At 48.4% G+C, this 24,388-nt stretch overlaps 2 long non-coding RNA genes across 2 annotated transcripts in view; one reads left to right on the forward strand and one right to left on the reverse strand.

Moving 5' to 3' along the window:
• LOC142590324 (uncharacterized) overlaps positions 1-12,950 on the reverse strand; it is a 36,119-nt gene extending 23,169 nt beyond the window's left edge. The window contains exon 1 of the long non-coding RNA XR_012830075.1: positions 12,865-12,950. This is a non-coding gene — a long non-coding RNA (uncharacterized LOC142590324). The remainder of the gene's footprint in view (positions 1-12,864) is intronic.
• LOC142590323 (uncharacterized) overlaps positions 1-24,388 on the forward strand; it is a 246,836-nt gene that overhangs the window by 17,946 nt on the left and 204,502 nt on the right. The window lies entirely within an intron of this gene.

A 24,388-nucleotide genomic window follows, 5' to 3' on the forward strand; every position in this document is an offset into this window, starting at 1 on the left:
GGTGAAGGTGAAGCAGGCCTGAAGCACTCCCCATACGTTGGACGATCTCGAAGATAGTGCAATACCGGCCAGACCCGCGGCGGAGGTGAAGCAGGCGTTAAGCACTCCCCATACGTTGGGCGATGACGAAGATAGTGCAATACCGGCCCGAACCGCGGCGGAGCTGAAGCGGTCGTTAAGCAGTCCCCATACGTGGGTCGGCCCGAAGATAGTGCAATACTGGCACGAACCGTGGCGGAGCTGAGGCAGGCATTAAGCGGTCCCTATACGTGGGCCGATCCAGAAGATAGTGCAATACCGGGCCGAATCGCGGCGGAGCTGAAGCAGGCGTTAAGCGGTCCCCATACGTGCGCCGGTACCAAAGATAGTGCAATGCCGGGCCGACCTGTGGCGGAGGTGAGGCAAGCGTTAAGCACTCCCCATACGTGGGGCAATCACGAAGCTAGTGCAATGCCGGGCCTATCCACGGTGAAGGTGAAGCAGGCGTTAAGCGGTCCCGATACGTTGGCCGGTCCCAAAGATAAAGCAATGCCAGGCCGACCCGCGGTAGAGGTGAGGCAAGCGTTAAGCACTCCCCATACGTTGGGCGATGACGAAGCTAGTGCAATGCCGGGCCTATCCGCGGTGAAGGTGAAGCAGGCCTGAAGCACTCCCCATACGTTGGACGATACCGAAGATAGTGCAATACCGGCCCGACCCGCGGCGGAGCTGAGGCAGGCATTAAGCAGTCCCCATGCGTGGGCCGATCCAGTATATAGTGCAATACCGGCCGAATTGCGGCAGAGCTGAAGCAGGCGTTAAGCGGTCCCCATACGTGGGCCGGTCCCAAAGATAGTGCAATGCCAGGCCGACCCGCGGCGGAGGTGAGGCAAGCGTTAAGCACTCCCCATAAGGTAGGCGATCACGAAGCTAGTGCAATGCTGGGCCTATCCGCGGCGAAGGTGAAGCAGGCCTGAAGCACTCCCCATACGTGGCTCGATACAGAAGATAGTGCAATACCGGCTCGACCCGCGGCGGAGGTGAAGCAGGCGTTAAGCACTCCCTATACCTGGGCCGATTCAGTGGATAATACAATGCCGGGCCGACCCACGGCAGAGGGGCAGTTAGCCATTAAGGGGCCCATGTATACAGCTTCGCTCGTCCTCCTTCTTCACAGAGTGCAACGGCACTGATATTTTTTCTTACCTTGCGGTTTAATTATTCAAACAGCGTTATTTCAAACTCCATTCGAATTGCAGTGTGTGTCGTTTTAGCTTTGAGGCGTTGTGTGCAAGGGAATTGAGAGTGAAAATTTACGAGACGGAAAGGGTTAATATATAAAAGAAGCGGTAGGAATAGAAACCGACTGAACTGAAACGTTGCATTTTGACTGAAAGATGTGTTACCATACTTGTCAAACGCTACGTGACAGTGCCGAGCGCAGCCAAATCGTGGGAAGATTGAACACATACTGGCGTCGACGCCGACCTTTCCAGAAAGCGCTACCACAAAATAGTAGACCTCCATTGCAGGCAATCAGACCGGCGCCGTTGAAGGTTGCTATTGCTTTGCTGGGAATTTATTGTTCATAATAGGCTTCTAGTAGATTCCCATAAAATTAGAAAGCAGCATACCTTTGTTCGGCCGCCCCACCATTACATCAGTATATTTTCACGAATGTTGCACAGTAACATCAAAACTGTGATAGAAATGGTGAACGTGCTTTTATAATTATGGAAAATAAAGAAAGAGTTGCACTGGTAGCGAATCACCGACAGCTGCTACTGCCACTGATTTGAAAGCTCATCTTCACAGCCATCACGTGCTGTGAGATCATGTTGTTACAGTAAATGTGTTAAGAGCTAGTTCCCCAGGATCGTGGCTGTGTGTAGACAAAGAACATCCCCATACGTAGGCCGATCGCGAAGATAGTGCAATGCCGGGCCGACCTGCAATAAAGGTGAAGCAGGCGTTAAGCACTCCCGAAGATAGTGAAATAGCGGGTCGTCCCGCGGCGGGGGTGAAGCAGACGTTAAGCACTCCCCATACGGGGGGCTATTTCTAAGACCGTGAAATGCCGGCCGACCCACGGTGGAAGCGAAGCAGGCGCTAAGCACTCCATTCGTGGCCCGATCTAGATGGTGCAATACGGGGCTGACTCGCGGCGCAGGTGAACCAGGAGTTAAGCACTCCCCATATGTGCGCAGATGCCGAAGACAGTGCAACGCCGGGACCACCTGCGGCGGGGGAGCAGTTCGCCATTATGCGGCCCACATACACAGCTTCGCTCGTCATTCTTCTTCACAAAGTGGAAGGACACTGAGTTCTTTTCAAAATTGCGCCGAAAGGGATTTGCAGTCGCAATATTTGTTTTGTATTACCGGCGTACGCAAGAGGCGCTGCATGTACTTTCTTCCCTAGAGTTTAAAAAACTCGACATGTTATCAAAATTGAAGTGCGAAAGAGCATGTGTGTGAAAAATACTTTAACGTGGGGAACAAGAACAAAGAGTTGCAAAAAAGTGGGCTATGGTTTTTGTGATAACGACAATTAGTCCACACTTGTGGTGTCCCGAACAGCGTTCATTACCGCTTCACTACTGGTACCAAGTGACGCTACGGACCATAAGTGTCAGCTGTATGACTGACACTATAGGAGTTCTCCTAAAGTTATCAAAGAAAATGGTGAATAATAAGGCCTGTGTCAATCTGTTGCTGGAAGGCCCATGTTTGGTCCAATGGACGACCACTGAAGTAAAAATTGTCATGTCATGACTGCAGGACGTGTCGAACTTTTATTGCTTGCGCAGGAGAAAGGTAATCGGGGATCATTCTGGCAAAGGTATCAAGCGGTGAAGTGACTTTGGGGGACGAACTCAATGCATAGTCGTCATGCTGGGTTGCAATATCGCATTCTTCAGCAGCATTAATGTAGGTTACAGACACGCCTTGTAATTGGCTTGATATGAATAACTGAAGTTCTGAAGGGAAGGATGAGCCGGTTAGCTGGAACGGTCAGTGTCGTGCTGGGACGTGCTCTATTCCTTGTTATCAGCACTGGAGCGAACGGAACAAACACACAGTTGACAGCAAGAACAGGAGGACATGACGTCATTCCCACAGAGGTGTTAGCTTTTTGAGGCAGGCGTACATGTTCTCCGGTGCATATGCAGGACAGAAGTGCGGCTGGAGCAGTGGTAAAATAAGATAACTCGATCTGATAGCGGTTGTGACTCAGTCACTGAGAAAAAAATAGAGAGAGAGAGAGAGAGGAATATAGGAAGGCAGGGATGTTAACCCGTCAAGGGTCTGGATGGCTACACTACGCTCGGGGAAGGGTGAAGGGGAAGAGAGAGAAGGGGGAGAGCAGGTGTAGATACGTGTACGGACAGTACTTGAGTTAAAGCCGCTCTCGCAAATCAGACGTTCTGAGAAAGCACAAAAGTGCCTTCACTGCCTTCTGAGATGATGATCAGTGGGGACGGTGCTAGAGCTGTGCACGGGCTCGGGCCAGCCCGAAATGACCCGGCCCGGCCCGCGGGCCGGGCTCGGGCCTTTTGGAGATTCTCTTAGAGGCTTGCGTCGGGCCCGGGCCAGGCTTTCTATGTCTCGGACGGACCGGTCGACTCCCCCATCTCGACTGCGTACCTTATGCGAAAGTATGCTTGTCGTCTCACATGTAGGTACAGCAGGAAGTGCAATGTATTTATTCATCAGAAATGGTATATACAGGGACGGGAGAGAAGTACAAACGCTAACAAAAGGCAAACGAAAGCTAACGGAGGCTCGGAATGCGTTTTCCGTTGTACCAAGTAGCGACGCTGTGGGAAAGCCGCCGCTTGCAGGCGCCTCCCAGTAAAAAGGCTGAGAAGGGAAGCGTTTGGGAAGCGAAGATAAGTCCGTGTACGGCGCACGCGGGTTTGCCTTTGCCACACATACAAATTAGCCAAGCGGCGTCGTATAGGGGGCTTTTCCAATGGGCAGTGGTGTTTCTTGAAGACTGGTTGTTGACCGAAGCCGACAGGAAGCACACGTCGTAACTACGCATGCTAGAAAGGTCATTATTTTCTTTCAGCGGCACCTTAGAAACAAATAAACTTTTTGAACTCGCCGCTGTCGGCACCCCAAAAATGGGACGATCGGGTGTTTTGTGGCATTCTCAGGACGAGGCTTCCCAAAGCTCCGAAGACGCGCACCCCGAAGCGCTTGCCTTAACCCTTCATCAATGGACAACTTGTTGTTTTTGCACAATAACTTAGAATAACAATTGGGTGCGCGCGCTGCATCTGTATATATTCACAATTTTGTCATATGGAATGCAAGAGTTCAACATTATAAGGTCAATTAAATAAACTGATTTTCCTGATATTGTTTCTTTTTGCGTCGGCGTCGCTTTATTGCTGGTCGGGCCGGGCCCGGGCCGGGCCTTAATCCGGCCTAAGGCCGAGCCGGGCCGGGCCGGGCGAACTCAGGCTTCTTTAACGTCGGGCGGTACCGGGTTGCCTGTGGTATTGTAGGGCCCGGGCCTGGCGCGGGCTCACAATTGCGGCCCGTGCACAGCTCTAGACGGTGCTCTAGTAACTAGTGCTTTAGTTCACTCAGAGGACGATCATCGACTTTCCTGAATGCGATGGACAAGGATTGTCTTTGTGTTTGAAATTAAGGACAATGGCTCAATAAGTGGTAAATATTCTCCTCGCATCCGCAAACATGACACGTAGGACTATCAGTCCTTCTAATTAGTGCTGAGTAGGTATTCGTGCTGGCAACTCCAAGCCACAACCGACACAAAAGAGACGCTTCGCGCCGGTGCAGACCGGCCGGAGGTCTGACTTGAAATGACGGGTTTAGCCTGTGCAGTCTTGTGTGCCTTGCATGTGCGGTATTCCACTCTGCTAAGCAGTTCTTGCGAGCTAGATTGCGAAGTTGTCTCGCAACGTCAGTCCTTGACAAAGGAATGGGGACGCAGCTGTCTTCTTGGTTTGACATCCGAGCTGCCTTATCTGCCTCATCATTTCCTATGATACCGCAATGACCTGGTATCCACTGAGAAGATATATCATGGCCTTTTTCTCCTGAGTGATGGACAAGTTCCACGATTTCACACGTGATCTGATCGTGAGTTCCATGTCGGAGAAACGACTGCACACATTGCAAGGCCGGCCTTGAATCGCAAAAGGCATGCCCATTTCCTAGCAGTTTCAGCACTTATCGCGGAGAGCCGCGGGTTCTGCAGCTGTAGACGTAGTTACATGGGAAGTCTTGAACCGCTGGGTTATTCTTATTGTTGGTATAACTACAGCGCCACCGAAACTGGTTGATGTAGTTGATCCATCAGTATAGATGTGTGTGCAATCGCTGTATTCCTCGTACAAAAGAAGTAAAATTAGTTGCTTTAGTGCTGATGACGGCAAGTCCGACTTTTTCTGAAGTCCTGGGATTGTAAGATTTAATTGAGTCCGGCGCACACACCATGGAGGAATGGAAGGTCTTGTCGCAGGTGTGTAACCTGACCTGAGAGAAGCACGGTACGCGAAAACAGTCGCACTGAATGTCGTGTGGGGACCATCTGTTGGGAGACCTGCGAGGTGGTGAGTAGGGGTCCGGGCGCAGTGTCTTTTGTGCACACGCATTGTTTCGGTGCTAATGTGCGTTCTAAGAGTGGAATCTTGAGCGACTGCAATAACTTCAGTCGTTCACGCACTGCGCCGTAGGCCAAGGCATATCTTGAGGGCTTGGCCTTGGATGTTTTGGATTATATTCAGGTTAGTTCTGCAGGTGTTGGACATGGCCGGTAGGCTGTACCGCTGGAATCCAATAAAGAGGACCATGTACAGTTGCAGCATAGATTGTATTGGCACTCCCCAGGTCTTTCCTGCTAGGAACTTAAACATGTCGCAAATTCCTGTCAGGCGTTTTCTCACATAATTCACGTGAGGGGTCCAGGAGAGATTTCTGTCATTGACCACCTCCAAAAATCTGTGACTCGTTCTGTACGAGATCAATTGTCCGTCAACAGATATCACGTATGGAGACATTGATTTCCTGGTAAACGCCACCACTGCACACTTTTCATATGATATATGAAGTCCTTGTTCTCGAAGGTAGGATGATGTTAAAGTGGCTGAATTCTGTAGCCGCGCGCGAAGCTGCAGTCGCGTCACAACCGACGTCCAAATGCAAATGTCATCGGCATAGATGGAGAGCCTAACGGTGCATGGCAGGATGTCGGCGAGCCCAGTGAGCGTTAGACTGAAAAGCATTGGGCTCAGTAATCCGCCCTGAGGCATCCCACGATTACTCTAATGCTGAGAGGTCGGGCCATCCTCGGTAAGTACGAAAAAGTATCTCTTATGTAGATAGTTACTTATTCAGAAATAGACCTTGCCGCCAAGTCCTACTGCCTCTAACGCGTTGAAAATTGCTTCGTGCGTTACGTTATCGTACGCTCCTTTAACATCCAGAAACAGGGCAGCAGATAGTCTTTTGCAGGTCTTCTGGTGCTCGACGTAAGTCACCAAGTCGATAATGTTGTCAATGGAAGAACAGCCACGCCTGAAATCGGCCACTGCATCTGGATATACCTGCGAATGTTCGAGTTACCATTCTAGCCATGCTAGAACCATCCTCTCCATTAGTTTTCCGATGCAACTGGCAAGCGCAGTTGGTCGGTATGATGCAATGTCTACAGGCGACTTGTCAGGCTTGAGGAGTGGAATTAGGCGACTGGTTTTCCATTCGTGGGAAACCGTACCTGTCTGCCAGGAGTTGCTGAAGAAGAGCAGGAGCACTTTCGGAGCGTCTTCGCCAAGATTACATAGGGCACGGTACGTTATACCATCGGGTCCTGGTGAAGATGAACGCTTGCACAAGGCCAGTGCAGCTTCGAGTTCGTCCACGGAGAAAGGAGTGTCCATGCGGGGGTCCCGTGAAATGGGTGAGTGATGGAGCGTCGATGTTCCAGCGGAACTAGTTTCGCCAGCGATCCTCCTGCAAAAATGTGCGCGACGTCAGTCTCGCTGCATTGTTGGTGAAGGGCCAAACACTTAAAAGGGTGGCACTGCTGATGGATTCCACGGAGACCACAAACAGTTCTTCATATGCAAGACAAAGGTTTTCTTGGATCCAAAGGCTTCCAGAATGACTTCCATCCTTGCGATGCAAGTTGGTCCATGCGACGCTGAATTTTCTGTTGAGTTCTTCTGGCCAACCTCAAGTCACATACAGACTTCGTGCGCCTGTATTTCGCTCTGATGAATTGCACCAAGCTTCTTCAGCTCAATGCCTTATGCGGGGCGTGTGTGCATTCTAAGAAGCGAATGGTTGGCGGCCTTTAGGGCACCCTTTATGATTTCCTCTAGGCTAGAGGACAAGTCATCCCTACAGCTGTCTTCGACAATTGATTCTAACATTGGCCAGTCGATGTATTGCGTAAAGCCGGCTAACTTGGAGGCCGTCAGCCCTTCAATCCTAAGTGTGTGGGTGGTCACTTCCCCGCGTTTCAATATCCGAAAACCACCTGACCTTTCCAGTAAAGGAGCGTGAAGCAAAGGTGAGGTCAAGGCAGCTACAGTAGGACCTTCCTGCGTGCAGTTCTACGCAGTAAGGTGGGACTTCCATCATTTAACAAGCACAGTTCTTGTTCGGAGGCAAATAACACTAATCTTCGGCCTCTACAGTTTATCTTAGAACTTCCCCAGAGATGGTGGTGCGCATTAAAATCTCCAGTGATCACGAAAGCCTGCGTAGTCGCTGTCGTATTTCGCCGTAATTGCTCGCAGTCCAGCCGCCTTGAAGGCGGTATGTAGGCTCCAACTACTCTTAAAGTGAGCGTGCCTTTCTTCACTGCGACACATACGTACTGGTTTTCTTGGTAAGGTGGCACTGGATGATGGACCTACGCAAGATCACAGCGTATGAATACCATGATCTTGCTGCAGTCTCCGTGGGTGGTGGACATGAAACACTCATACCGGGACAGTCTCATCTTATCTGATAGGGGCTCCCAGATGACGATGATTGGGAACTTATTCGCGAATACAAACTTTCGAAAGTCTGACACGCGTGCATTAAGTCCTCTGGCGTTCCACTGAAATATCTGTGCGTTCCGGACTTGGTCACGAAACGACGGTTTCTGGAGAGCCATGATTTCAACCAAAAGCTGCAAGCGCGGGACTCAAAGTGTCCAGCACCTGTAGCGCGTTTTGTGCAGAAGAAGATTTCCTGTTCGTAAGTATAACGCGAATGGTATTCCTGAGTGACTGCAGAATGTTGATGACCTGGAGATCATCAGCCAGCGTCGCTTTAATAGTTGTAGAAGCAGTCGAAGTTGGTGCGTTTTGAGGCAACTTAGCAGGGAGTTGTGCCCTCGGTAGCTCAGGCCATTCTTCTGGACGGGAGAGCCTCTCCGCTTTGTTTGCTTTCCTTGTATCTGTCTTGGTGGCACTGTGCTTTGACACAGCAATCCTCCTGACGGAAGATGACGTGTTCCTATCTGCGATTGGGGAGTGTCGTGAACGTTTTCGGCGTCGATGGCGACGTCGCCGAACACCGGTAGCAGCCTCTCGGTGTGTTGAATTGTCCCGCACCATTCGTTTTAGGATCGCGAAGTCCTTCCGCACCCGCGGGCAATCCTTTGACGAGGCCTTGTGAGGACAACTGCAGTTAGGGCACTTTAGAACATCTGTGCTGCAGGCGTCTTCTGAATGGGACTCAGAGCACCACGGGCACACGACGTTGTTCACGCAGACACCCGTCGCCAATTTTGCGTGGCCAATTTTGCAACACTTGAAAAACTGGAGGGGCTTCGGTACGACTGGTCGTACTGGATGACGGACATTTCCTATTTTGACGTGGGAAGGAAGGCTGTCTCTTTCAAACAAAATCTTCACACAGCGTGTGTTTCCCAGTCTGAAAATCCTCGTAATGAAAGTGCATTGTGTCGTCGGCTTGATCAGTATTGGAAAGTCGTCATCCGGGATGGCAACGTCGACATCGTAAATGACGCCCGCAATGCCATCGCCGCCTGTATGAATCATTGATCGCACCTTTACGCCGTCGATCTCAGTTACATTACGTAGGTCTTGTAGGGCGCTGCGATGTAAGACATCAACTACCAAGACATTCTTCCGCGAGTTTATTCGCACGTCTTTAATCTCATTAGGTGCGATTCTCTCGAGCAACGTAGAGAGGACTTGCCTGTTGAGGAGCCGCAAATTGGTCGTCGGGTCCACGGGCATAAAGAGCATAGTGTGCCGCCAGCGCAGTGGTGCACTCTTCACGGTTGAAGCACTTGGCGACGACGATGCCTGCAGTAGTCTTCTTTTCGCTGATCTACTCATCAAGATCAGGAAGTCATCGTCTGACCAGTCGTAGATGTCCAAATATAACTCAGCGGCCCCGCTGTCTGTATCGCTTGACGCAATTCCACGTGTCCTGGACGCCATCCGACGTGGCGACTGCGCATCAGGAAAGTCTTCAGATGTCTCTTCATCCATTGCCGCAAGGAGGGAGCGGCAGCTCCCAGAAATGCAGGGAAACAAAGCGAAAAAGCGGAGACAAAGGCACAAGCGTTCTATCAAAAAATCACTTCGTCTTCCTCCGTCCAGTAATATAGCAGAGAAAAAAATAGTAGGCTGATAAAACCTCCAGGCCAAAAATGAGGCCCTAGGGGCATCGGTACAGAATAGCAAACTGATGCAGTATGAACGGTGACCATCGTTTTGAAGCAATAGGCAAGGCTAGCACACATAAATGATATGCGAGCCGGTATCGACACAAGAAAAAGCTGTCACGCCATATACAGCAAGCATCAAGGGGTAAATAAGTTACCAGAGGATTTTAGCAAAGAGCTGTAGATGCAGAGTTACCTCAGGGCACTGGATCTTGTGGTTTGGCGAGTGCGAACGCCCAGGGATGATTCTTTACAGCATGTGGCGATGTGTCGAGAGACTGAAGGAGAGACGACGCGAAGGCAGTGAATGGGATGGTCACGTCTCGGTGATGATGAGACGCTGGAACTGTAGTTTTCACATTTGAGGACAACGCAACGTGAATAAATGTTGGAAACGGTTGTTGTCAGATGGGAAATGGTTGGTACAGAATGTAGACATTGACGACAGGCGGTTACTGCACTGAGTGACACGATGCGGTAGATATTGTCACACGGTAGTGACGTTAAAGAATGCAGTAGCAATACTGTGAAAGACAAAACTAACTTTTATTGGGCTAACCTGTGCCGACAAAAACAGGCTACACTTAAAGTACAGCGATAGCGGCGAACACAGTAGGCGATCGTCGAAAATATGATCAGCGGGTCAAGCGCGTCGGTTTTTATACATCAGTCGTCTAATGTTCCTGAGTAATCGCTGGGACCCGCGTGCCTTGCACAAAGTTCTACATTATTCGCGTCGCGCACACATGCAATCAGATTACACAAGGTTCGGTCACAGACAGCGGATGGAACCATCGGTAACATTCCAGAAACTTCCTATACATGCAGGCGCGTCCTACGCATAACATTTATTAGGCGGTGAAACGGGGTCACTCGATAAAGATAAACATGTACATGTGTCAAGATGGTGGCAATTACAGCATGGAAGGCAACCGTTGCTGATTCTCCATTCAACAGAGTCCCTAGCGCGGAGTGAACTGTTGATGCATGAGAAAGGATGTCAGTGGAAAATTACGCCCCGAACAGCTGCCGGTTTATGCAGTATGAATACACAGGTTTGCAAGTACCTGGCGCACGATGGACGAATGAAATATTATATTTGGTTGAATCGACAGATCTGGTGAGGAGGGTAGCTGGCGTCATGACCCCGGGTTACCTATGCACAATCCTCGACTGTTCAGCTAAACGGAGAAAAATGTGAGATGCTTGACGCTCTACTAATGAGGATTTCTTGGGAGCCAGGATGCTGTATCGTCACTGGTGGTGTTTGCAGTGGCTGAAGCGAACACACGGTTCAAAGGCTACCGGAACAAACAAAATAATTCCCTTGCGGCTATATTTCTTCAGGCAGAAGTCAAATGAACGAGCAACAGAATTTTAATACGCAGCTGCATGTATTGATAACTTATAAACTTTGCAGCCCTCGACCCTCGCTCTTCAATGTACATGGCGCTGTGCGCGGTACTGGTTTCTTGATGCGAGTCAAACATCAACAAACAGAAACATCTGAGTCATCTTAACCTGCCATTCCTAGGCGTATCTTGAATTCGATTTGTCGGTCTAGGTACTTCCGAGCTTGGAGCAAACTCCGCCCGCAGATAAGCCGGCAAAAGCACTAAAAAATGCGTTAAGGAATCTAACCGCGATGTTAACAAACCAAACTCGCCTTTACCATTAATGTCCTTTATAATACCTTTTTGGCTGCTCCCGTCGTATCAAGAACAGACCTTGCCTTCAGCGGCCCTTTTAAGGCTAATTTAAGTTCACGAAGGGGGAACCTCCTTAAGGTAGCACCTAAGGTGCCTTAACGGCCCCTGATTTATTCCAAAATGGCGGCGCGCTACGACGGTAGCTTCAGCGAGTTCATTGATTTTGGGAACCGTGCGAAAGAAATTGAGGACAACGAAGCGTACAGTTCTCTGCACCATTTGTGTAGGAACCTTAGGGATGCTCAAAATCTCGTTGAGGTATACAATGAACAGGAGTTTTAACGAGGTACAGTTTCTCCAAGGCAGCTGTGCTCGAGCTACTATTCAAGTTGCCGCTGCATCAGGACACGGACAGACTGTTGCAACTGCTCGTGACATTCAGTTTTAAGGGCGCGGGAACTTTTCGGTTTTTTCAAGAGACCTAGTCTACGTTTATGTGTCGCAGCCAACTGCCTCCCATGTTGTCAAGCGGGTGTCGATAATGATTTCCGGAACGTTGTTCCCTGCGCTTGTCAAGTTTCCCGACACGGGACAAACGCACGAAGTCATGCACAAGTTTTATATCAAGGTGAAGTTTCCCAGCGTGACTGGTTGCATCGATGGCACCCACGTGCGGATCAAAAGTTCAGACGGAAACGATGCCGAAGTATTCCGAAACAAGAAGATATATTTTTCATTCAATTTGCAGGTAAGTGAAATAGGCACTTTTGTGCGGCAGAAGGAAGCACTCCTTCAGAAACCTTAGTTATTCGAAGCGAAGCGCATTAGGTGAGTATTACGGCATCATCTTATCGTATTTTTAGCTCAACTCTGGTTGCGTGAACAGGGGAAGAAAGCAAGAAGCGGCCAGGACGAGAATATCTCATTTTCAAGTTCTCTCCCTGTTCACTCAACCAGATATGCGCAAGAAACCTGTCTCTGTCCTTCCTTTACCGTTTATCCGTGCTTACTGAAGCACACTTGCGCTCAATATGAGATCCTGCCGGACGGAAGTGCGGCCATTACAGTGATGCGCTGCCGTTGCTACCGCTTGCCAAGGCTGCATTCGCTGTATGGTAGTAGTTACTTTATTGCTTCTTAAGCAACGTCGACCTTCCATTACAATTGTAAAAAATGCGCCTGGGATTGCGAAAGAATCTGTGTGACTTTGGGGATGTATCAGGTAGCAAGCTGCATATTGATCAATCTCTGATTCTCTCGATTATCTCCGATAGAAAATTATAGCAACTCATTAACGTTAAAATACGAGATTTAAGAGGCACTTGACCGCTGTTGTAATAGGGACATTGCTGCCAGTCTTCATATAAACTTGAAAAATCATCTGCAGGTAATAAAGGCCGGCTGCAAGAAAATCATGTTCATTCTTTTTTGGAATGTTCGCTTGCTATTACAGGACCTCAACTTCAATTTCTGTATTTAGTTGCAAGCTGGGCGGGCTCAGCACACGACAGCAGAACATTTGATAACAGTAATGCACGAGCTCGTTGCGAAGAAGGAACTGTACCTGGCGTACCCCCTTGGAGACATGGGGTATGCTTGCCGACAGTACCTTATGACGTCACAAAAAATTCCTGGGTGAAAAGACAGACCAGAGTAAAGGTGTGTATGAGTGGTCATAATTATATTGAGCAATACACAAAAATACGTACCCCATTTTCATTTAAGCACAAATCCCAGATTCGGACAAGGAACACCGTCGAAATGGCTTTCGGAATCTCTAAACGATACCTATGCGTTGATATGAAGCTACAAATAGAAACAAAAACAACTCTCGTTATCATTACGGCTTTTCACAACTCTGACCAGAACTGTCCAAGTAATGAACTGCCTCCTGACCCATGCAACCATTCATGAAGTCTCCCCAGCTTCACAAGCTCAAGGACCACACCCCGTTGACTCGGCGTGTGGCTTCGGAACCCGAGCACGTATTATTCAGCAATATTTTCCCTAAAATGTTACAGAGCGAAAAACAATGCATATTCAAAATAAAAGAGTTTGTCCCATTTTACTTAGTGTTTTTTTCACAGCAGCTGCTTTCAGCGGGAGGAGCTCGACCTTTGCTTTCTTGCTTGCACATTCTAGCTCGTATATTTCTTTTGACTGCTTCATATGAAGCGCATGCTCAGCTCTGATGAGCTTTGTCTTCAGCAGGTGATTCCACTTTTTTCGCTTGTCTTGTTCAACACCTTGAAGGCGGTCTTAAACTCTGATTCAACAGCTGCCCTCTTTGTTGTATGCATTCTGCATTGCACACGAATCGAGCCTCGCGGGGTAGCCTGTGACGGGGCATCCGGTAATGGGGAAGCCAGTTGCGGGACAGCCGGTTGCGGGGCAGCTGGTTTTATTGCTCCCACCTCCACCTCAACTGTAGCGGCTCCGTTTTGTTTCTACTGGCTGAACACCGGATGGTTGCTGTCATCATTAGGCCTCCCGTGAAATGACACTGATTGATGCTATCTGCGAAAACATTTGCAACTGTTAGCTTTGAACACAATTCATGATCACAATATATATGAAGATTGACTTTGTGTAAGCACAAATTTGTCTTCCACTTGTCCGAGTGAGCAACTACAAGCACTTGCGACAGTGTACCTTGTCTAGTGCACAATACCACAGACTGTGCTGAATGAGTCAAAATGTATGTGTTGTAACGTTGAGGTATTAGCGTTACAGCCTATGTATTTTAGATTGCTTTATCTCCTTTTGTATTTTTACTCATACAGTGGCAATTTAGTGGAAGCGGTTCACTGCCTACCCTTTGAAATCCTAAAGCACACAGCAGGGGTGGCAGTATATTGCTGGGGATTCCTTAAGCTGGCTCTTTTGCTAGCTACCTGATATGCAAGGTGGGCTGGTGCCATTCAAACTGCTTTGAGCAGGGCGCTGTTGCCGATAACAGTGCAACCATTTATCGATTCGAGCGCAGTGCGCCAATGAATGAAGTGTGGCAACAAGTCACAGCCTTGTTTTCCACGGGGACTACTAGTGGAAGGTTTATATGCATTTCAAGTACAAACTTTGAGTTTTTCATCGTGCACTAATGAACAGAAGCTACCAAGAGGAGATAATCATTGTCAACACATGAAATGTTTGGACAGCGAACATACAAGTGTTATGAGCCACTTCCTCGGCTAAATGTGAACAGTAAACCTGCACATTTATTTTATCTACTACAAACAGATTGCGATTAAAGCATGTGTGATATCTTGAGCACGAATATGCTGATTGATCCAGCCATGAGCACAAAGGAAGACGCTACGTCACTCGAGCAGCAAAACACTAGCGAAATTGAGAACGCTACGTCAGCGTTCCAGCCCATGCAGCACAGAATCAAGACGTCACGAAATAAAAACGTCAACACTCACACACTATAACCAGCGCAGAATATTCCCAAAGCCACCTTGTACTTTTTCAATGTTACAGAAGTGATGTGTTTGTTGCCTTCGAGATTAATTTCGATGCTCTGATGGTCTGTGCAGAGAGAAGCTGAGTGTGCGAGCTACGCATAAAGCTGGTACTTTTGAAGAAAGAGGGCGTTCGAATGCGACAATAAAGGCAAGGTTTATCACCCTCCTAACGTTTCATTCAGCAGATGTCTTCCTGCAATCCGCAACACCTCAACAATTTTTATGCCTTATGCAAGTAACCGTAGTTATTTGCACCTCAGCAGTAAACTAGATTTAGAGAATGAAATTCTGCCATGAACTGCGCCCCTCAGTCCAAGAGCCCGCTGGTCGCTTGCACCAATGCAAAGTTGATGTAAGCAGCCAGGATCGCTTGGTCGTGACTTCCGTGAGCCACTCGGCTGTATACGGTAGGGCTGCTGCGCTGTTGTTTACGGTAGCATGGACGTATAGGTATTTGTGGGTGTTGGCTTATTGAATGTACTGGGGGTCCATTTGCCGTGGTACGGGTGTTATTGTGAGTAGTGCTCGGAAATTTTTATCGAGCAGCTTGTATCAGGTGACGGGTTGTCTTTAAGCTTAAAACCCAGCATTTGCAAGATTCTTCTGCCTGATCTGGTATTGTTCACTCTAATTTCCTCCATGTGTTTGTGTAAGCAGATAGCATTTTCTAGGATTTCATGGTTACTTGTCTCGTCTAACAGCTCTGTAGTAATGTTGGTCGGCACTAAGACTGCAAGTTTGGTGGTTTTGCGCATGAAAGTGTCGAGTTTGTTATGCTGTGCCTTTGTGAAGTTAATGTATGGCGCATGATAGCAAAGGCAAGACAAGAGTAATGCGTCACGCAGCCCTAGCAAGTCTGTTTCACGAAGCCGTTGGTGGCAATCGCAAATACGCCACATTATATTCCAAGACTTGTTCACTCTGCTTAAGGAAATGATGGACAGTGGCCGCACCCACTCCATCTTGCTAAATGCATAGGCGTAGTAATTTCATATTATATATTTGAAGAATGTATTGTCCTTTGTTGTGTAGGGCGATGGGCGGAGGTCTCCTGCGCGTGGTGTGCACAACCAGCAGCAGCTCTGACTTTTTCCAGAGAGCACTCCTCGCAGTCGCCCCCTTGAGCTGCATCTAGTGCGCGTTGCAGATGTCGTGTTTTTTCCCAGGAGACGCTTTGTTGATCCATGTCGTTATGTCTTAGGCGTACAGGGTGCAACGTATGTCTGGTATGGGGAGTAGAGCGCCGAGTAAGTCACACATTGCTAAGTTGAACAGTGTTGGAGGGAGCACTGCCTGATCCTTGTGGTACGCCCCATCGCGGGTGTGGGTAGGCGTTAGATGTCCTACCACCAATATTGAGGGTGTACGTACGGCGTTACAGGAAGTCCTGCATATAGTCGTATATCTTGGAGCCCCAATTGGGGGAAGAGAGCATGGCACCCTGGGCCACGTTCTCGGGGGCTTTCTTCAGATCAATGGCTAACATTGCTTTAAGATGGGAGTTTCTGGGATATTTCATGATATGTTTATGCATGTGGAGGCGACCTTATCAAGCTGTGAAGTGTTTACAGAGTTTCGTCTCTAAATGAGAGATTTTGATACAAACCCTTTGCTCATCTATGCTCGCGCAGCACATTGCGATCAACCCCTTGTTCCGAAAAAGCTGCCCTCGCAATACACATACCATTGGACTGTCAAGCGACTCTACTTGCATTGGCTGGAGCAACGAGACGACACTCGAGGTGCATTGTGATCAAAGATTAACTACATTGCGACCACGGTCACTGTCGGACGAGTTGTGCAATCGCGTCGGCGTATGCGCCGTGGCAGCACCAACTCGTCCGTACTGCCACCTCGGCGAACTGCCACCTTCTAAAAAGACAGCACGAATTTGCATTATGCCGCAATTATTTCTGACTTAACTGCTGACGGCTACCGTCGTGCTGGCGTGAACATGCTTCAGCCATTACTTTTGCGACATTTGCATGGATGGCGCTGGACTAGTCGCCGTCTATAGGCAGCCGCAGATTTGGCGACGGCCGGCGTGAATCCGTGCTTGCGTTTAAGTAAACGCAAGCTTGGTACAGGCCGGCCTTATCTTGACGCAAGTCAAGCCACGGCAACTCGAGAAAGTATTAGAAGTGCGTGCTTGCATTAGAGCGCGACATCCATACCATAAGAAAGTCCCGAAGCAAGGTGCGCGCAACCCGTGCCATAGTTCATCGAAGCAAATTATCATGGCCCGGCGACGCAGCTCACGCTGCTGAGCTGCAATCTTAAGCAGACATCAACGAGCCTCACTATAAGCAAAATGTAGCTTTACTGAAACAGGTATAAAGCGAAAGTAGCGAGTGGCTAGAACAGAACCGAGAGAACAGCAGCTCACCTATTGTACACACTTCCTTCATGTCGGCAGCCGTCCCTTTTATCCACTGTTCTTTTAAACTGTCCCAACATTTGCGCAGTTCGAGCTCGGTTCGGAATCGAACACTGGGCCAGCACTTGAACTCGTCGATGATCGGCTTCCACGTCTTCTTTTTCTTCAACGTCTTCATGTCTTCTTTTTCGTCCGTTCGTTTTCCACGAGCTATTCATACTTACTTACGTCATCCATGAAGACACTGCGTTCCTCTTCGCTAAAATTTGTTTTTTTCTCTCCATTATACTTTTTTGTTGTCGAAAAATTAATATTAAGAAAAGTGCACAAACCAACAACAAAAAACACGAAAAGCTAAATCCTATACAATAAGAAGTGCGGCCGAACGTCGCAAGGCAACCGCAAACAAGAAAGGGACGACGTGAAATTTTAGCAAACATGTTATTGTGACGGCAGGCCGGGCTACGCTGCATGGTGGCCAGTGGAAACTAAAGTCAAGTCAACAACGGGCAAAGTGCCTGTCTAAAGTTGACAGCTTGCTTGTAGGAGGGGTGGCGCAGTTTTATTAACATTTTTGTAGCAATAAAATATACGCATATGCACGGAAGATTCAAGCATAAAAATGCCACACGCTCATTCCCACAAGGGCGCCTTTCGTGAGGTGGCCTTAAAACGTCGTGAGGTGGATGACCTGCTTGCCTGGGAGGGGCACTCATTCCAGGGCACCAAAGGCCTTAGCTGCCTGCCCGGCTCGCCACACCAGCTGCTGCTAGTCCTGCGGGTCCGACATGGACAATACAACCGCCTACTTTTCAACGTTAGGGTTCCTGATTGCGGGAGATAGGGATGTTCTATTATGGGGACATTGCCACGTAATGCCGTAAAGGGAGGTGCAGTGGCCACCGTGATGATATTTACACGAATAAAGGGTGCTGTGCATGGCATGAATGAGGCTTAGGTGTGGACATCTGCCTGAAGTTGGTGCCATGTCATAACTTCTCTCGAGAGCGGTGAGCCCGAGGCTGTGTATACGCGCCCACTGAGATTGTAGTGTTGCGAAAAGGTGCACTGTAGGCGTACCGTTTGTGCCAGTAGAGTTTAATGACCTTGTTGCGGCCCTAGGGTGCCATCTGATTTCCGTGAAGGTACTCGTGTCCTGTTGTGCGTACGATGTCTACATTCAGTAATGTCTTCGCGTGTGGTACTTTTGCAAAGCCGGTAACGGAGATGCGTCCTTTGGAGTATTTCCTGTAGAATGCTTCATAATTGTTGAGGATTGTGGCATGTTCTAGACTTGCACAAGAGCAAATAACCAGGGCAATGGCCGTTTCTTCGGCATTGAGGATGCCGGTCGCGCAAGCCGTAGACGCCACCATCTGCTGCAGCTCCGTGTCTACCACGCAGTCTGTTGAGGCAGACATATATGGGTAGGGTACAGCAGCTGTATAGCGCGTTGTCGGCAGAGCGCCGTTGCATTCCTGTAGAGTTTGGGCCCGCCCTTTGTGGTGAAAATATTGATGTTCTAAATGGGTGCTCTGGGAGATAGGAGTAAATCGGACATGTTCTACGACGTGAGGCGCCAGGGTGTGGGCCGGTTCTTGTTCCTGTCAGCGTCTTTGAACATCGCAAGCGTTAGATAATTCGTCTTATTGTGGTGTGAAGGCTAGGCGCTGTCTTTGATTGGTCAGATATGCTCCATATATTTATCGTGTAGTGTTTTGAATGCTGAGAGCCTCCAGTCGAAAGTTAGCCGTGATTGGCGGTAGTTAAAGGGTCTGTTTGTACACCTTAAGAAGAGCGGTGCCATGTCTATCTAGTTCTTGTGAGATGACAGCTATGTATAGGGTCACACAGGCCACACAGGCCACACGGCTGATACCGAGAGGTTGGATGAGTGCTATTATATCTGCTTTGTTTAGGTTGTCAGGGCAGGATACGGCAGGGCCGATTACCGCAGTATTTGCGAAACAGTCGGTTTAAGGAATAGCATAGTGTGGGTACCACCTCCTTTTTTCCTTCGGTGAAGGCTGATCTGTCATTTCAGCAAGAATGAAATGGGTGGGTGTTCGTGTTCTTTCGTTTGCCTTTATGCATGAAAACATAGGGTCATATTCTTAGAAGAATTGGAGGCCACTCTCAATGACGTCTTGCTGAACAACCTCTACAGCCTGTTGGAGGGCATCCTGTTGTTCTCCAACAGAACCCTGTGTAGCCCAAACGGTGACATCATGGGCGTAGAGTTTGTGCCGCAAGCCAGTGGTTGCGTGGAATCGGTCGGGAAGCCCCGTCTTTACTCTATTGAACAATGTTGGTGTAAGACTTGCTCCTTGGGGTTCTGCGTTGGCGTGGAGTGTTGGGGTTTGAACGCAGTCAATGCAAGTAGTAGCTATGCGATATGTCTGTAAAGCAGACAGATGCCACACGCTCTTGGTCCGAGTGTTGTGGGGCATATTTTTGCATAACTATCTGAAGTATTTCACAAATGGTATGCAAATAATGTGCGGAACTTCAATTAGAAGCCCGATTACAGCTGGTCAAAGAGAACAGCATCATTTTCACAGGAGAACTGACTCACCCATGCCACCAAGCTGGCCCCAGCATTTCAGAAGAATCGAAAGCTCGTTTTCTGATGAGGGGCTCAAAGCAAAAACTTTTGGTCGGTTTGATCTGCAACCTCCGCTGTAATCCGCAATCCGCTGCAGAATTTTTTCCGAAAGTTACGACCATTAAAATGGCCATGAAAATGTGCACTGGGAATATAACCGCCAACTGCTTAAGCCGCTGTTGAAAGTCCAAGCACTAGCAAGTGACGAGGTCTTCCAGCCGTGTTCACGTGTAACGTCAGCCTTTCCAGTACACTCAGCCAACTGGATGGTCGACACTATACAGAACCAAAGATTCTGTGGTTTGTATTTGCCCGTCATCAAACCAGTACGCTATGCATGATCTCAAGATGTTTTCTAAAAACAACCCTGAATAGACACACTAATACTTTGCGTGTTAACTATTTATTTTTATCACCTTTAGCTTTTTTATTTTCTAATCGCTCAGCTCCTCCTCTCTCCGATTCATGATGTCAAAACGGACTTCTGTCTGGTTAAACGCCCTGCATTTTCTTGTTTGTTTCACGCTCTCTCTCCGATGACCTCCTAGACACCGTAAAGGTAATTGGACGCGACCAACGGCCAAAATGTTCCCGGCGTCACAGCCTCAAAAGGCGTCGAGCCCGGCATCATTCGTTAGAATTCCTGCGAACTGCCTCAACTTCAGCCGAAAGCAATGAGCTATACCACCGATGAAGTATTTCGACATGTTGGTGCACGGGACTATAAGGTAGTTACCGACGTCGTCACGGAATCACAGTGACGCTGTGAGCTATTCACCTGAAGTTGATCGAGTAGTGTGCCTGAAGCTGTCTTACCGGTGGGCACAATACTTGGTAATTTATGTCTGTGCTGGCCTGTTATTTTTCCTTTAGTATCGTTTGCTTCCGTTTTTCACTTTTATGTTCTGTATGCGACATCGACATATGCGACAACGAAAACTTGCGGCCGACACTGACGGAGACACAACCAGGCTCCCAGACAAGACATCTACCCAGGTGCTGACCGCGGTCATGATTCATGTCCAGATCAAGTTAAAGAAGAAGACAACATCCAGACCCTTCCATCTCCCACTGCCCCTCTCCTGGGGCCCTGCAACCTCGGACTTTCGAACACAGGTTGGAGGATTCCCAAAACTTCGTCAAACCAAGGCTAAGCTGGGCAATGGTGGTAACGCCCGCAGCTACCATAACGGATAACCCAGAATATCAAAAAATTAAAGCCAAAAGAAGCTACTGAGAGCCTGCAAGAAATCAAGCGAAAGTTTGTGTCCATAAAACTAAATTTCGCTAGTTCCCAAAGCACCGACATCAGTGGCAACGACATCAATGGCACCGACATCAAAAGCTGAGACTACGATAGAAAACGTGCTGGCGCAAACCTCGCAACAAATACAAAGTATGCAAAATTTCTAACAGAAATTATACCTAGGATTTCAAAACCTTAAAAGCTATGTAAGCGAATCAATCTCAAGCTTCAAACAAAGAGTACGTAAACATACGGGTGGAAGCCCGGGCGCTCCATCTAATAGACGGCAGCGACAACTGAACACAACAGAAAGTGAGGACAATGGCGAGTAGCGCAACATGCATAGCAGACCTTCAACACTTTCACAGCACTTTCACTTTCAGTAAGCAGGTGGTGGCCATGCAACAGTTTATAAACGCGGCTTCGACTAAACCCGTCATCATATGTTTACAACAAATTGGTACCCCATCAGTTAACGTACGCGTATACTAGGCAATTTTAGCCCCCATTAAACGCGGGGGGCAACACTGGTGGTCAGGCACGTCACACAGAGTACCCACTACGCACAAGGCTGTGTCATGCAGCGCGAAATTATAAAAATGCATGCCAACAAACGAGGTAGGGCCACAATCATCGCAGTAAACATATATAACCCCCCAAAAGAGAGAGCAGTGGTCTTTGCAAATATCTTCGCAGAAAAGATATCCTCACTAGAACCGAAAGACCGATTAGCCTCATAAGGTGATTTCAACCTGGCACTATAAACGGGATGCTCCCAAAGGAGCGCCCGTTTATAGTCCATGCTCCCAAAGCTCCCAAAGGATGCTCCCAAAGGAGCAAAGACACAATTTGCAGATAGAAAGGCTTCTAGCGACTCCAAGACGTATAGGATACAGCGCCCGCGTGGACACTTTGCCCGATTAGACATGTACCCTCAATTAAGACAATGTGATCTGGCAAAAAGTCGACGTAATCCTAGGGAGTGGCGACTACGTTATCAGCCTATCAATGAACTCCACAAAAATCAGACGCACGATCGGGAAAGTAACAATGCCAGATTCGACGGTTTACCTAAATATTCCCTTCCCCACCAACGGGCTCGATGCCGTGGGCCTGCTCACATCCGGGAGGCCCACGGCAGCATCTCTAAGCAAATCGCCTTAACCACAGAAAACTTCATAATTGACAACCATGTCCTGCCCCTATGGGATTGCAGGAGGGAGTTCATCAGACAGTGGAAAAAGCAGATAGTGAATGTAAAGCTTATAATCGAAATAACTAAATAACTCAAACGAACGACAGCTATGCTAGGAAATTGGAAGCCGAAAACTTCGGTTTTACGACTTCATTAGGGGCACACTAACGACAGCCAAAACACGGGCAATAGTGTAAAGCCTCCTGAAGCCGGAAAGTACAAAAATTGTCACCAACAGGACCTTAATTTCACTTGCCGCAGAGTTCAAGGGCTCGAAGACCTCATAAATATGCTTCGGGAGAAGTACACAGGCTCTGAAGCCATTGTTCCAGCCATGCGGAAGTACAATGGACCCGCAAATGGACGCTAGACGTACCGATCTAAGAGGCTGAAGTTATCGCAGCGGCCCAATCCACACGACTGTACACCGTCCCCGGTCCAGACAAAGTACCTTACGCAATGCTACAAAAACTTCGCGTCGAGCATCTCGAAAAGTTCACAGACTACTTCAACCGGCAGGTTTGGGACATGGGAACGCTACCAACGCACTGAAAGAAAAGCTCTATAGTTCTTATGCCAAAGGCCAGGAAAAGCCGCAGCCTCCAAAGCCTGCGGCCCATATCTGTCACTTCGAGACTAGGAAAACAATTTGAAAAAGTCGTACTGACTAGATCAACTAACTAACTAGAAGAAAACGACTACTTATCTGACAGCATGTGTGGTTTTAGACAAGCATTTATCCACGAAAGACATATTGCTAAGACTGCATGACGAGGTGATCAACATCCCAACAGGAGCAGAAGACGCAGTGGTGGCACTAGATTTGCTAAGTGCCTTCGAATCTATGACACACGACCTAATTCTGCAATAAGTAAGTAGTGCGGCGTGCGAAGAACAAACCGACAACTACATTCGCTCCTTCCTGACAGGTCGATAAGCGACAATAAGACTAGGAGAAGTTCCATCTATAACTCTCGAGATTCTCAATGATAAAGGCTCACAGGGATCAGTACTATTCCTTGGACAGCCTAGCTGGAAGAAATACCGAGCCTTAAATTCTCGCTATGCGCAGGTGACATCACGCTTTGGGTAGATGAGAGATCCCTGGGGCGCAAGGAAAGTGTTCTGCAAGGGGCAATACAAACAGTAGACTATATTGCAGTAGGAGGCTGTATAGCTTGCGCACCGGATCAGTCTGAATTCATACTAATTCAATGCAGAGGATGCATGAAACCAAAACTCTCGCTCCGACTCGACGGAGAAGATCTCAGCAAGCACAAACAATGCGCGTTTTGGCCATCGGCTTCGAAGTAGCATACGCACAGCAAAAACAGTAAGAACTCTCCGAACTGCAGTTACGCAACTCTCTAGAATTGTACGAAGATGAATGAAGCATCGTAGTGGCTTTAGCGGGACAGAAACTTTCAGACTTGTTCATGCCTTCGTCATCGGCGCAATAGATACAGCCTCACTTAACACTAGTTGTGTGAATCGGAATTGGAGCAGATAGACGCCCTTATATAAGCGAACTACAAAGCTGCGATCAGACTCCCTATGAACAATTCTATGGCAAAACTAAGTGCACTGGGGGTGCGGAGCAGCTTCGAAGAACTGAAGGCAAAGAGAGCACTTCAACTAATCCCCATCCAGGAGAAAGCTGCTAGAAACATTTAACAACCACGTACGACCGCACTACTGCAACGAAGACGTAGCTCTCCGTTGAAAGATACGCGAAAACTTAATCAAGGCCCCGATTCTCCAAAATGTGAGCCTTTTCACCACCAAGGCCGGCGCTAGGATCGGGCAAACCGACTTAAAAAAAAGATTTGGAAATGGACGCAGCTCATGGGCCTTGTGGTCATATAATACTGGCCGCAAACCCAACCGACCGATCGAAATTCCGAATTGGTGCCACAACCAGGCTCAAATACGCAGGCATGGGGAAGAGAGCCGCCGTCGCAATGGCAATTAAGGACAAAGACGCAGCCGGCAAGCTTTCTGTGCTCCTCACCGACTAGAGAACGTAGACAACGTAGAAAACAGCGCTGTTTCAAGCAGGAACCCTCACTGATTTTCAAAGATCTTGGGAATTCAATAACAACACTTTACCTGATTCGTTATCTCAGTGGCTGACATCAGAACCTTCTTTTCATTTACTTACACTACAGATCCCTTCCCAGGCCCTACCATTGGGGGAG

Source organism: Dermacentor variabilis, chromosome 8 (genome assembly GCF_050947875.1).
Source record: "Dermacentor variabilis isolate Ectoservices chromosome 8, ASM5094787v1, whole genome shotgun sequence".
NCBI lineage: Eukaryota > Metazoa > Arthropoda > Arachnida > Ixodida > Ixodidae > Dermacentor > Dermacentor variabilis.